General features: G+C 40.0%; 1 protein-coding gene across 2 annotated transcripts in view; it reads left to right on the forward strand.

Annotated features, from left to right (window-relative positions):
* sh3pxd2aa (SH3 and PX domains 2Aa) overlaps positions 1–13,653 on the forward strand; it is a 126,076-nt gene that overhangs the window by 872 nt on the left and 111,551 nt on the right. The gene's annotated exons all lie outside the window — the stretch shown is intronic.

Here is a 13,653-nt window from a genome sequence, read left to right on the forward strand (position 1 = left end):
TTTTATTCAGAAAGACAGTTGCTTATAAATAATAAACAGGCTCAAAACCATTACCAGCTATTAGCTAAACCCCCCCCCCCCCCCCCCCCTCCATCCTCTCCCCATAGTAATCCAGCAGACATCATCAGCACAGGTGAGCTGTCATCGCTGTAGCCTGTCATGCAATCAATCTGGGCTGCAGCTCATTATCTTTATGATTAATAATCCCCCGTTGTGCTTTTGGCTCCCTCACATGTTGGTAGACCAAACATATGCATGTATGTGGCAATACTATAGCACGACTAGCATGTGTTTTCAAAGCACAGATGGATTTATGTACCTGGCAGCCGACACATAAAGATGTTTGCAGGCAAAATGTGATGTTCTGTAACAGATTAGTAGACTAATCTGTGCTACTTATATTTTGGTATTTTGCAAGGCGTTTAATGCACTGGACTTGGGTCAAAGCTCATCCTGGGCCTCTCTTTGGTCATGGCAGGTGTTGTGAGGTACCAGATGTGAATCGAAAATGCAGATTTAGGCTATGTTTGGTGGATATGAGGCAGATTTTTGATATCCACGCTTAACCTGAGTCAACTTGTCTAAACGTGCAGACGTCGAGCTGTAACTTGTGCAGAATTTCCCAGTTCACGAGATGACTGAGTGAGCCTCAGTTCTTTGTAAGGTAATGTCTTATTTATAAAAATATTACCATGTTAGAGTAAATATGGATTACTTTTATTTAACTTGTGAAGCACTTGAATGATTTATCTGCTAAGAAACAACATCAACTTATAAAAATCCCAGCATGACGTCCTCTTATGCGGAGCTCCTCTGAGCTGATGGAACGTGTCAAACGTTTTGTTTCGTCTTTAATCTTCTAAATGTTCCTTTCTGGGTTTGGGTCATTTAAAAAAAAATGTGGCTCACTTTCATTTCCTGGAGTAAACAAAACCTCATGACGGGGTCCAGTGATTGTTATTACCATCCTGAACCGTGCCCCCTATGGCTTCACCTGTCAATACCACACTTGTTGGGAGTGAGTTTGTGTGTTATTGCTCTGCACTTCTTGGCCGAAGTTCAAACAATTTCAGGTTTATAAACAAGAAATAATAAAAGATTAATAAAAAATAAAACTTATTATGGCTAAAAACACAATACTGCAGAACTTTGAGCTTAATGACACGGAGAAACATTGAGTGCATGTATGAATAGAGGAATAAACCATGCTCTTGCCACATGTGCATCTCGATACAAGTCATATTTTCGACATCTCAAATCTCTGATGTGTTGCTTTCATTTCATGAGGCTTTCATTGGTCCGTTGGTCAGATTTATGAAAACACAACAGAGAATGAATGTTGACACAGATTTTATCTTATCCGTTTAATCAGTCGTTGTTCTGAAGATCTGACTGGGTGTGAGGAACCTTTAAATCCATCATGAAATGAAAAATACTTTATTAATCTCAGAGGGAAATTGTAAAGGGTTTTTTATTTATTTTAGTGCTTTGTTCTGAAGGGTAATGACTGTTAGCAGCTATTATTATTATTATTATTATTATTATTATTATTATTATTATTATTATTATTATTATTATTATTATTAATAATAATAATAATAATAATAAAAATAAAAATAAATAATAATAATAACAATAACATTAACAATAAATGTATTGTTTAAATAACAATGTCTGCTTGCATCTGATCATAATAGAGCCCAATTATCCTTTAAAGCGTTTCCCAGCTAAGTCACAATGACGACTGTTTGCATTGTCTTGGAAAGATTCTTTGCATCCTTCTCAGGTAAATTTCCATTTCACCTTCATTCTGTTCAGGATGTTTACTCTGTAGCCCTCACCCTGAATGATAAAATGAACTAATGAAGATGCAGACGGGATAACAGCAAAGTAATTCTTTGCTAAGTTGTGCCCAAGAACATGAATGTTAGTTTACTAATTAACCTCCATCATGTTAAGCAAAAGCAAAAACTGGTCAAACTGTAGTTTTATAACCCGTCGCTTTGTCTCTCTACCAGTTTCCAGATGATGGATTAGTGTTTTCCTTCTGTAGATCAGCTTGCAGGAAGGACGGTTGATTGTGTGTGTACAGCTGAGGTGTAAGCGGAGCTTCTCAGAGCTGAGCTGATCTGTGTGTTTGGTTCTTCTGTCTCAGTGGACCGGACTGTGGCCTAGTTTCCTCAGCTACCCCGTCTCTGGAGACAAGGCTAGTTACTGTGAGAAGAAAAGGGAGGAAGAGAGGGAGGGCATGAGGGAAGCAAAAAAAAAACAAAAAAAAACAGAAAGACACAATCTGCGGCAACCACTGAATCCCATTTGTAATGTTTGTGAAACCAGCTGGAAATGCTTATCCAGTGAAGGGAGAGGGAGGGAGGATGAGATTTGGGGTTTTTGCCAAAGGGAAGCGCTCGTCGGACCGTGGGGACAGCTGGACTGCTGAGGCGCTAACATGTACTTCTCTGGGTTTGTGTACATGTGCAGGAGCAGGAGCAGGAGGAGGAGGTGAAAACACAGAAGAGACGGCCATGTTTACTCTGAGCTTCTGTTTCTCTCACAAGTCCCAGTCCCATAGCATTTCATTTCCGAGAAGCTCCTGCGCAGCGCTAAGGCTCAGGCTGGAGGTTGCTGTTGTTATTTGGTTCCATAAAACATCCCTTCAGAGAGCTGTTCCGCCTTCAAATATTTACCGGCCAATCAAACACAGAGTGATATGGAAGAGAAAACGGGTCCTTTTCCAAGATGCTCCCCTCAAAGTGGGGAAGATGCACAGGTTCATGAGGGGTTGTGTTTTTGGTGGATGTTGGTTGTTGTTTGTAGGAGTGTGATGAAAAGTCCAAAGTTCTCAAAAGGGATCAGAGTGAGGGTGAACACGAGGAGGAGGAAAAGAAGAGGCCGAGTCAGAAGCTTGATGTTAAGTTTATGGAGCTCAGTCTTGTTTTCCTTACCGATGCTGTTTGAGACTGTGGAGGGAATTATCATCATGGATCCATCTTGGCTTGTGTCAATGTGTCAGGTTACTGGGGGTGTAATGGTGAGGGGGGGTGGGGGGGATTTCTACGGGTGTGTATTGGCAAGAATCTGACAATATGATTGGGGCTGGGCGATTAATCGGATTTTAATCTCAATTACAATCTGGGTTTTCAACGATCATAAAATTAAAGAGTGTGATTATATTTCTCTTTGCAGTTTCCTCTCCTGCTGTCTTCAGCTGCTAATCGAGTGTCACTGGCATGGCAGCGCTGTGCTATAAACTCCTCCCACCGCCGCTTTGGTTTCATTCAGCCACTATTACCAACTTGGCGAGTTTCTGGCTAAACCTGGCGACTTTTTCGTTAAAAGCGACTAGTGACAAATCTAGCAACTTTTACTGGAGTTATTAGAGACTGTTCTGGTGTTTTGGCGACTGATTTGAAGGCACATATTGTTCTGCAGTTACTGTAAGGAAGGAGCAGCGGGAGCCTCTCCCCGTCCTAAAGCACTCCCAGGCGGCCAGTCTCAGTCGGCTGCAGGTCAATGTAGAATAACTGCAGTAGGTTGTGGAAGTTCAAAACAACATAGTTTATACCATTGTCAGTGAGAACTGGCTGCATTATTTTTGTATACATAGTAAACACTGTAATATCCCTCCGTTACGGGGAGTTACCATAGCAACGTGTTAATCAGCTGGTTCAAATCAGCTGTCTTTTACAGGTGAATGAGAGAAACGCGCTGCAGCCTGACAGCGGTTGTTTGGCATAAAACGTACATTGAGGCCAACATAAAATAGTTTCTATATAAGCGGTAAAATCGGATTAAACAACTTGGAACCGTGCATTAGACGGTTATATTGCGCGACACGGAGTCGAGAACACCACGACCAGCAGCGTTGTTTAAAAATACTGGATAATTGTGTTAAATAATCGCAATCTCAGTTTCAGTCAAAATAATCGTGATTATAATTTTTGTCATAATCAAGCAGCCCTAATCAATATGCCGCAGCAATAATACGCTATATTGCAATGCTATAAGCAAGACGATACTGAGATTTTTCTTCAACAGAATTTAACGGTATAGTAAACTAAACATTCACATCTGTTACGTGCTTGTCGTCAACTTCCTGCGTAACAACAGTGTCAAGCCAGATACAGAATCCTGAAGTTGGTCATTTTTATTTTCATCATAAATGGTCAGGGAAAGGGTTGGGTTGTGTGCGTATGTGTGTAACGTGCGTGTGTGTTTTTAAGTGTGAAACTGTTTTTTATGTAGTTAAGCACTTTGATATGCTTCTGCATAAAAGTGCGATACAAATAAACTTTGATTTGATTTGATATAGATTTCACAAAAACAAAAACATATATATGAATAAAGAAATTAAAATCTGTCTTATCAGTGAAAAATTGTTATTCCTGTAGTATTAAACACAACGCTGAAGTGCAACATAGATAATGCTGGTTGTCTGATTGGTTCCTTTCATTACCCTATGTCCTGAGTATGTGTTTTGTTCTATAATGTGCTAATATAAATAGGGTTCTACCACGCATTGTTTAATGTACCCTTGAAATTGGTGAGATTATCAAGTTCATTTGCTTCTTACATTGCGGGACCTGTAAAATGACTATTACACACGTACATAGTGGTGACGATGCTCAAACGATACTTTGTGCAGCTGTATTTCAACGTATTTATAGGAAGAAAGTTTGGTGCAGAACAAAAACAAACATTTTACCATTATTCAATTATATTTCAAGCCGTTTTTATTTTGTGTAGTGCCACTTTCCAACAATGTCATCTCAGGGCCAGTTCATCAGAAATAGCCTAGTTAAGGAAAACCAACAGATTGCATTGAATCTTGACTTGCATCCAATCCGCCATTCTGATCCTGGACAAGGTGCATTTTTAACAGAAATGAAAACTTCTTGTAGAACCTGGCTCAGGGAGGGCAGCCATCTGCCCTTTAACATGCATCATCATCCTTTTGTCACGCTGAGGTGGTGGTGTGGACCACCAAATGCAGGACGGGAGCAAGGAATGCAGAATGAAGATGAATTTTAATTTCCAAAATACTCAAGCTCAAAACACATGAACCCAACAAAAGCAAAAGCATGAGCAATGGACCAGTACTGGGAACAGAAACCAAGGTGTCTAAATGCATATGAACAAAAGAGACATAGGTGAAGTGAATGAACTAAATGAGACCAGGTGAATCTCACAAACAGGAAAGGAAAACAGGAAACCAGCTATGAAGGAACTAAACAGGAAAAACTACAAAATAAAGCCAGAAACTAAAGACAACACAAAACATCACACCATGACACCTTTTTACATACAACATCAAAGTGTTTTGGATTCCCCAAGTAAACATTAACAAAAGAAATGTTTTGAAATGCAACATAAATATGAACCATCGCTGTTACTGTTTGCACACACAGTAAATTGTAAAAAAAACAAAAATAACCAAACAAAATAGTTCTTTTGATACAATATATTGCTAAACAAATTATCATGAAATTGCAATATATTGATATTTTCTTCCACCTCTAGTATATTCTTGGCCCACTTTTAGCTCCTGAGTATTGATGTTGTATGGCTTTGAATTGTGTTTTTTTCTTGCTCGAACTGTCTCTCCAGGATCTCCCATCTTCTCTTTAAAGTTGAGAAAAGCAGCTTAGAACCGATAGATAGAAATATGGGTGTGAACAGGATGATCAGGCTCCTTTACCATACTGCTCCGAGTGTGTGTTCCCGACTTACAGATAGCTGAGGTCAGACTCCTGCATGTGCACATGGCATGCCAATGAATAAAATACACTTCTTCTACTTCTAAAGACCCCAGGCAAGAACACAGTACTATAACTGCTGTTAGTCCCATTTTGTTACCACCAGCTTGTCTTTTAGGAGTCGGGTGCTTATTATGTAGAATTAAATGGTTTTTGAGTCGTATGTCTCCAATTTGAACTTCTTTGATGTTTCCCGGTCCTTAAATTTGCATTTAAGAGGATAATAGTCGGAGGTCTGTTTGAAGCACAGTAAAAGTGATTTATAATAAAATGTTCTGATGTGTTGAACAATATGAAAAGATACCAGAGAGGCTTGACAGACAGACTTCCTGTGCCAAACACGGAGGCACTGAAGGCGTGACATTTCCAAATGAGGACACCAGCCTGGTGTATTGGTGATAATACACCAGGCTTGGCAATTTTTTCTTGTTGGGTCGGTTAAGACCCCCCCTGCTAAAGCCAGACTTTTTCACGGCTGCGATCTTCGTTAGTTTTCTGCAAAGCAGTTTAGACAAAGTTGGTAGGGCTTTATTGTCATGTGTAAACCTCTTTGGTGCAACTCTCAGACATGAGGACATACTTCACCCAGTCTGAGTGGAAAAAGACACGACTCCCATACAAAGAGAAATTTTCCAACCGTCTGTAGACGGATCATTTGCACTTTTATGGTTTAAAAAAAAAGGAAAAAAAAAACAAAAAAACCAGCCGTTGATGTATTTTTATAGGTTACTTCAAATATAGCCGTTTTAGGCGGGGTTGGCTGCATTTAGTGGCTGGGCCCACAGTAAATCTGCCCCACCAAACTCCCGGCTCTTTCGCCAACGCCGAGTCCTGGCTGTCCACCGAAACTGTAAGTTATTTTATCTGTTTGCTCTTGTATCTCTGATATCTTTTCATGGTTTTTGATGCGAACATAAAGGATCCCTTGAGGAGTGGAAAGAGTCTTGAATATTTGTTGGCTGTTTCAGATGAACGTAATGAAACAATCAGAGGTTCAATTTGTTCTGTCAGAATTCATGTTTCTGTCTTTGCTTTCCAGCATGAATAGAAGCTTTGTTTACAAGTCCCTTTTCCTCTGCGGGAACACGATTCACGTTAGGTCTTTCTTTGCTATCTGGGACATTCGCACCCCTCTAGCCTTTTATGAGTTCTGTATTTTCTCCCCCTTGTTGATGAATCCTTTTTTTTTTTAGACTTCTTTCAGGGGAAAATGAACAAAAAGAACTTATAACACACAAGCAGACTAGAATCTAAATGAAAAAAAAACTACATTTTTGTTAAGAAAAGCACTTTTATTTAAAGGTTTTAATGAATATTTTGAAAGATTTGCCTTCATCCAGTAGGCTTTCATCCGATTTGATCTGCAGAGCTTGTGCTTCATTCAGCCTCCTTCACCGAGTTTTTTAGTAAAAAAAATTGAATTAAGAAGATTAAAACTATAATCACGTGAAATTATTTGTTCATGCTGATGATTACGATTCTAAGATTTCCAGAAGTAAGAAAACATATCTAGACTTTAAAGAAGTGACAAATGACTGAAATCAAGTTGTGAAATTCATTTCAAGCCCCTTAATAAGTGAAGAAACCCTTAAAACTTAAAACCAGCTCGATGCTTTTCATTGTTTCTTTTTCACTTTGAGAGAAAAGATCATTAATCTTTTTTTTCATTTAAGAATAGCTATTAATAGTCTACTTCCAGACTGATCAGACTCATATGAGAGTTTAACCAGCAACCTTCAGTGTATTGGACAATATGCTCACCGCCACATATCTAATATACACCAACCTGCTCCCAGGTCTTAATTTATGTTCATTTGCTCTTGTTTTAAGATCTTTATCTTAAAACAAGAGCGACTGAAAGAAACACTGAAAAGAGGCACAGCAGTCTGATTTTCCTTTTTTTCATATTTAACACATAAATAAGCAATTTAAAGATTCAGCACCAAATAAAAGATAAATTTTCTCAAAATTATATTAATTAATCTGACACACTCTGCTCTTGACAAGTGTACCTTTCTCAAAAGAAGATCATAAAAAGACTTTATGGCAGGATATAAGATCGTAACACTTGGTTAGACGGAGGCTTTGCAGTGTTGTTGAAAACTGTTCTCTTTCTGGACCAAAAGAGCTGAAAGTCAAATTTTAGTCTTCCATTCGCAACTTCAGATGTCTTGGTCCACCTGACGTTTAATTTTTCTTCTTAAAGATCTGAATCAGTGTCGTTGCTCTGAAATAGACTCATCTCTGTTCCATCTAATCATATTAAAATGTATTTCATTAGCAGAATGATTTCCTAGCTGACATTTGAGTGAGTCGTAGCTTCTCTTGGCTGCTCTTTGCGCTGACGACAAGGCAACTTCACATCTGAGGCAGCTAATGTTGGTTTATTTTTAGTTGTTGCAGTTTTGAGTTTTGAGCTTTCCCTTGTTAGAAAAAAAAATGGAAGCAGTTTCCTTGGAATATGCTAAATGAAATAATGAAAATTTAATTATGGCCATGTCATGACAATGTTTACTGCCAGATTTATCCTGAGAAGCAGCAGCACAGTTATAATTTACGGCCCGTGTTGAGTGGATGGAGTTTTATTTCAGGGACAGGAAGGGCAGGGAGCTTTAAGCTTGATATTTTCAGCCAAAGGATGGGTGCTGGTTCTGTTTTCCATTGCGGTCGCCATCACATACCCATCTGCTGCTGGGGTTTGGATCTATTTAATGAGTCCACATCTCTCAGATTGGCTCATGTCTGACACTTCAGTTCAGCATCTGAGAGGAATTAAGTGGTCCACATGGATGATGGGGGGGATGTCACTCTGGCATACTGATAAGATCAGAGGAAGTTGTAGCGTTCACACACACCGCAGTGTGAGAGTTCAGCTATATCCTTGCTTGTTTTCCCCCCTCTCTATTTTTAATGACTTAAATGCTTATTAGTTACTTTTTCTCTAATCCAACCCTTTCCCCTTCCTCACGACACTTTTGGCTTTCCAAAGGTCTTTTTTTTTTTAATCCCCATACAAATTTTCAGTCCAGGCTAAACACAGACTTGGCCTATCTCAGCATGGTGTGCAGTTTCTCCTTAAAATAACTGAGGGAACTGGACAAGAAGTGTCAACCTTAACAAATAGCTATCAACAGTAAATAAACAGGATCTAAAAATGATCATTTGAAAGCTAAAAACAAATCTATCAACCCTTAAAAGTCCACTATCACCATTGTCCCCAGTGCTGTCACTGCTATTGCCACCAGTTTATAAGGAACGTAGTGTGTAACTCTGTGGGGTAAATTCGGATGGATAGCTTAAACATTAGATCATTACAGATGTTTTTCAGGCATTTATATTCTCTACAGGAGGTGACACTCCAGCCAGAGACTATATGGTAAATCCACTGTGATCCATGATAAACACCATTATTTACAGCAGTTTCATCAGAATAAAGATCTGTATCACGTCCATGTTGCAAAGAGACCTTTATCTTTTTATTCATTCATTCATTCATTTTCCTAACTGCTTAATCCAACTCAGGGTCGCGGGGAAGCTGGAGCCTATCCCAGGAGTCTTAGGGCGAAAGGCAGGGTACACCCTGGACAGCTCGCCAGTCCAAGGCAGAGCCACACAGGGATGAACAGCCACTCATGATCACACTCACTCCTATGGGCAATTTTAGAGTAACCATCTTTTTGATTATAATGAATCCACTTTTTGTCAAACTTTCCACCAATCAGACAGCTGAAATTTACAGTAACGTCCAATCAGGAGCAGCCAAAGATCAATGTTTAAGCTGAAAGTTCTACATATGAAAAGAAACAAAAATACTGCTCCTCTGTATCTGGAATAAAGCCAAAAAGACGTATTTGATGTACTGTGGCATCTAAAACCAGCTGAGTTGGAGTTGTTTTTGTGATGACAGCAGGTAAATAGTAGCATAAACAGCTGGAGGGGAAAGTGTATGGAAATTGCATAAATATGTAAACAGGTTTTTTGTTTTTCTCTGGAAAGCAAAGATTTGAGAGAATGGTATTAGGATGAGCAAAGGCACACTGTTAGTTACTGTTGAGTTTTGTGTTCTTATCTACCAAGTACTGTTTTGTTGTTGTTGTTGTTGTTGTTGGCCTTTATGGTGCGAAGTCTGTCATTGCATTCATTTATCACTGTTTTAGTCTCATAATATGACAACTGATTGAGTCCTGGAAAAATAATGTCTGGTTGTTGACTGGGATTAAAAGAGTTCAGCTTCTAGATGTGTTTGTTATATAAACAAAGTTTGGAGTGGAGTTGTAAGGGTTAAAGGCCTATCTCAGGACCTGATGAATGCATTTGGACCTTCAGCTGATTGCAGGAGTTCAACCTATCAGGTGGAACTAGATCAGGGGTGTCAAACTGCAGTCCTGGAGGGCTGGTATCCTGCAGGTTTTTGTTGTCTCTGTGCTCCAACACACACCTGACCGACACTCAAACAGGTTGACAAGAAGCTGCTGGATCCATTGATTTGAATCAGCTGTGTTAGTGGAGGGAAACAACAAAAACCTGCCGGATTCCGGCCCTCGAGGACTGGATTCTGACACCCCTGTGCTAGATCATTCGCAGAAACCTCATCAGAAATGGTCTCTATGGAAGGGTGGCTGGCAAGAAGCCGTCCTGAAGGCAGCAAAATGTGGAGAAGAGGCGGAGGTATGCCACATGACACAAAAACTGGCCTGACAATCATTGGCAACCCGTCTGATGGAGGAATAAGTCCTCACCAGATCTCAACATCATTGAAGCAGTGTTGGATCATCTGAGAAGAACAAAAAGACAACCAACATCTAAAGAAGAGCTTTGAGAAGTCCTTCAGGAATCACAGAGAACCTCCACTAGAAGACCTTACAAGAAATCAATGGCGTTGAGGAATAAAACTTAACAGGTTAAATCTTCATTTTCAGTCTCCTGCAAACTGGACAAGCTGTGTTTGCACATTTCAATATAAATTCACAGCACTGGTTTTCTTGCAGTAAATAAAGAAATGTGGAGTGACACAAGATGGTGTCCCCAGGACCGTACAAGGATGTCAAGTGGTCAGTACAGATTTGGTACAGCAATGCAGCTCTTTCTGTGGTATCTTGTTTTAGAGACTTGTGTTTCGAGTCAAACAGGCATGGCTGTACAGAGCTCTAAAGATGCATTGTAATGATAATGAGATTTGACAGCCAGGCTAGATGTTGCTCCATAACACTCGCTGTTCATGTCAGGACTTTGTGTTTAGAAAAAGTTCAGACCATTTGACTGATCCCATGATCCATCAGCTGTTTATGCTTCATGGCTCATCCTCACTGATATTAAAGAGACGATCAAAACAGCTGATAAAATGCTTTAAGACCTCTTTTTTCCCCTTGTATGACGATGAACATAACGAAAACTCGTATTTCTGGTTGTGACCACAACAAACCTGCCCACACCCCAGCAGGTGCTGCTCGATCAAGGTTTGCCTGTCTTCGACATCCACAATATTTGTTTCGTGTATTATCTGACCAGACTAACATTCTATACATCTGTTGTGGGAAATCTTGTCCCTAAGGGCCACGGTCTTGCAGGTTTTAGATGTTTCCCTGCTCCAACACACCTGATTCTAATTAATTAGTCACTGTGCAGCACTTGATAAGCTTTTGGATCTATTTAAATTGAATCACGCATGTGAGATCGGGGAAATGTCTAAACCCTTCAGGACCGTGGCCATCACGGCCCAAGGTACCCCACCCCTGCTCTACATGTTTTAGTAGTCTCCATTAAATTTCCACAAGCAATTAAAAAATTAACCTTATCAAGTTTGAGGACATATGGCAATGTAGGATGTCTGTAAAGTGATGTCAGCACGAAATGTGCAGTTGTGCAGGGAGTCACAACAAAAACGCAGTAGTTGTACAATTTAAACACAATACTTGTGTTGTGGACTAACTGAGCTCTACTATAATCTGTCATGTGGTCAGATTGACTCTTTAAGGGAGTGGTAGCCAAGCTTAGAGTTTTATCTGTTTTAATATACTTGATTAATATAATGGGTCATTGGGAAAAACTTGATAAACTGGATCCATTTAATTTTAATGGAATGTGTTGGAGCAGGAAAACATCTAAAAAAAATCAGCAGCTGTTAAAGGACTGGAGTTGGCTCTCCTAGTTAAAGCGAATAACCTGCATCATATCTTAAAGGCTTAAAAGCAAAGGAGAATTTTAATTTTACCTCTCTAAAGTAAACAAAACACCAAATAAAAAAGATCTTTTTAATGCAGCTAAATAAGGACAAACTCCGTTCTGCCACACAAGCTTTCACTCTTATCTTTCTGATAAGTTTCCATCGTTGGTGCGCCGACACGTTGAAGCGAAAGTCTTTAAATGAAATTTGAAGCACAAGTCTTGTGTGATGTGAGAACTTCTCAGTCACTGGGATCTTTTTGCTACATGACGAGTTTTGCTAACAAGCAACAAAACAGAGCTCCAAGTCCTGCAGAAATCTCAAAGACATTGTGAATCATTGCTGGCTGATGCTGTTTAAGTCGGTTTTGTGATGTCTTAGAACCCAACAGTAACACTGGGAGCGCATTTTCAGACCAATAACTGCTGGTGCTAATCGCTGTGGTGACACCCTGCCGTGCCAAGAACAAGTTTGACAGTCGCAGCTTGTGGATGCCGGGAGCCGTGTTTGCATGGGAGCAAACACACTGTGATGGCTTTATGCCAGCAGCAGCTGAGCCCCCTCCAACAGCAACAAGGCCTTTTAACCCTCAGCTTTGTTATGGAAGCTCTTTTGTTTCAGGCGACTGCCCTCCTTACGTCAACGTCAGGGTCTTCCCTTGAACTTCATTCATCTGGGCTGTGCTCTTGGCAGGTACAGAGGGTTGAAGTGATGGCGTATTATCAGTCAGGGAAATGCAGCTGGCTGGAACACAGAGGAGCAGCACACAAGGGAAAAACATCACCTTTATTTAAAAAGAGCGCTTTACATGAGGCACAGTTGTTTTAGTTTGTGAAGGTTCACTGCTAAGGGGGTTTATTTGAACTGGCTCTGGTCTATTAAACTGGAAATCCTTAGCTGGATGACTTTATGTCATTGCAAAATCACTGAATAATGGCCTTTTATTTACACATTAACAACATGGCAAATGTATAGAGCAGGAGTGCCCAAACTTTTTGCCTCCAAGGGCCAAACTGAAAATGATCCAGTGAGCTGCAGGCCAAACGCTGCAGCTTTAAGGATGAAACACGAGACAATGCACAATGTTATTTTAATTGTTGTTCAATAGCAAATACAGTGTCTTTTTTTTCCTATCTTGGAAACATAAAATGTTACCTAAAAATCAAATATAGCAATCGAACAATGAAGCCATAGTTAGAGGGGCAAGAAATAATAATTACAGCCACTAAACTGCAACCAAGTGCAACATGTCAACCACCAGAAACAGTGCATGTGGAACGAGGCAAGTTGTTGTTACTTTGTGGAAAACATGAAGTTGATCTTTGGACAGTACCAGTCTCTCCATGTTGGGTTGCACCTGGCTCATGTCATTCAGGATCCCTCTGAGTCCGGTCTTATTGGGGTTTGTGACACTGAAAGTGTCTTTTCATCAAGCTCTGCAGGGCAATAATATAAACAATGACTTAAGTCCCAAAAACAAGTGCTAGCGGGCCGATCTTGGCCTGCGGGCCCCACTTTGGGCACCCCTGGTATAGAGCTTTGAATTTCTTAACAGCTAAAAGCTATATAAAATAATCATACATATACCGTTCATTTTCTCTCTACGAACATTTTTCTATAAAGTTGTTCTCAGATTGATGAATGCCAGTCTTCTCTTAAGTTGAATAAAGGGGCCAGCTGGCCCTGACCTCCAGGAAAATACACAGAAATGACCATGAAAAGCCAAAGCTGAAG

Source organism: Telmatherina bonti (assembly GCF_933228915.1).
Source record: "Telmatherina bonti genome assembly, chromosome: 3".
In the NCBI taxonomy this organism is placed as follows: Eukaryota; Metazoa; Chordata; class Actinopteri; order Atheriniformes; family Telmatherinidae; genus Telmatherina; species Telmatherina bonti.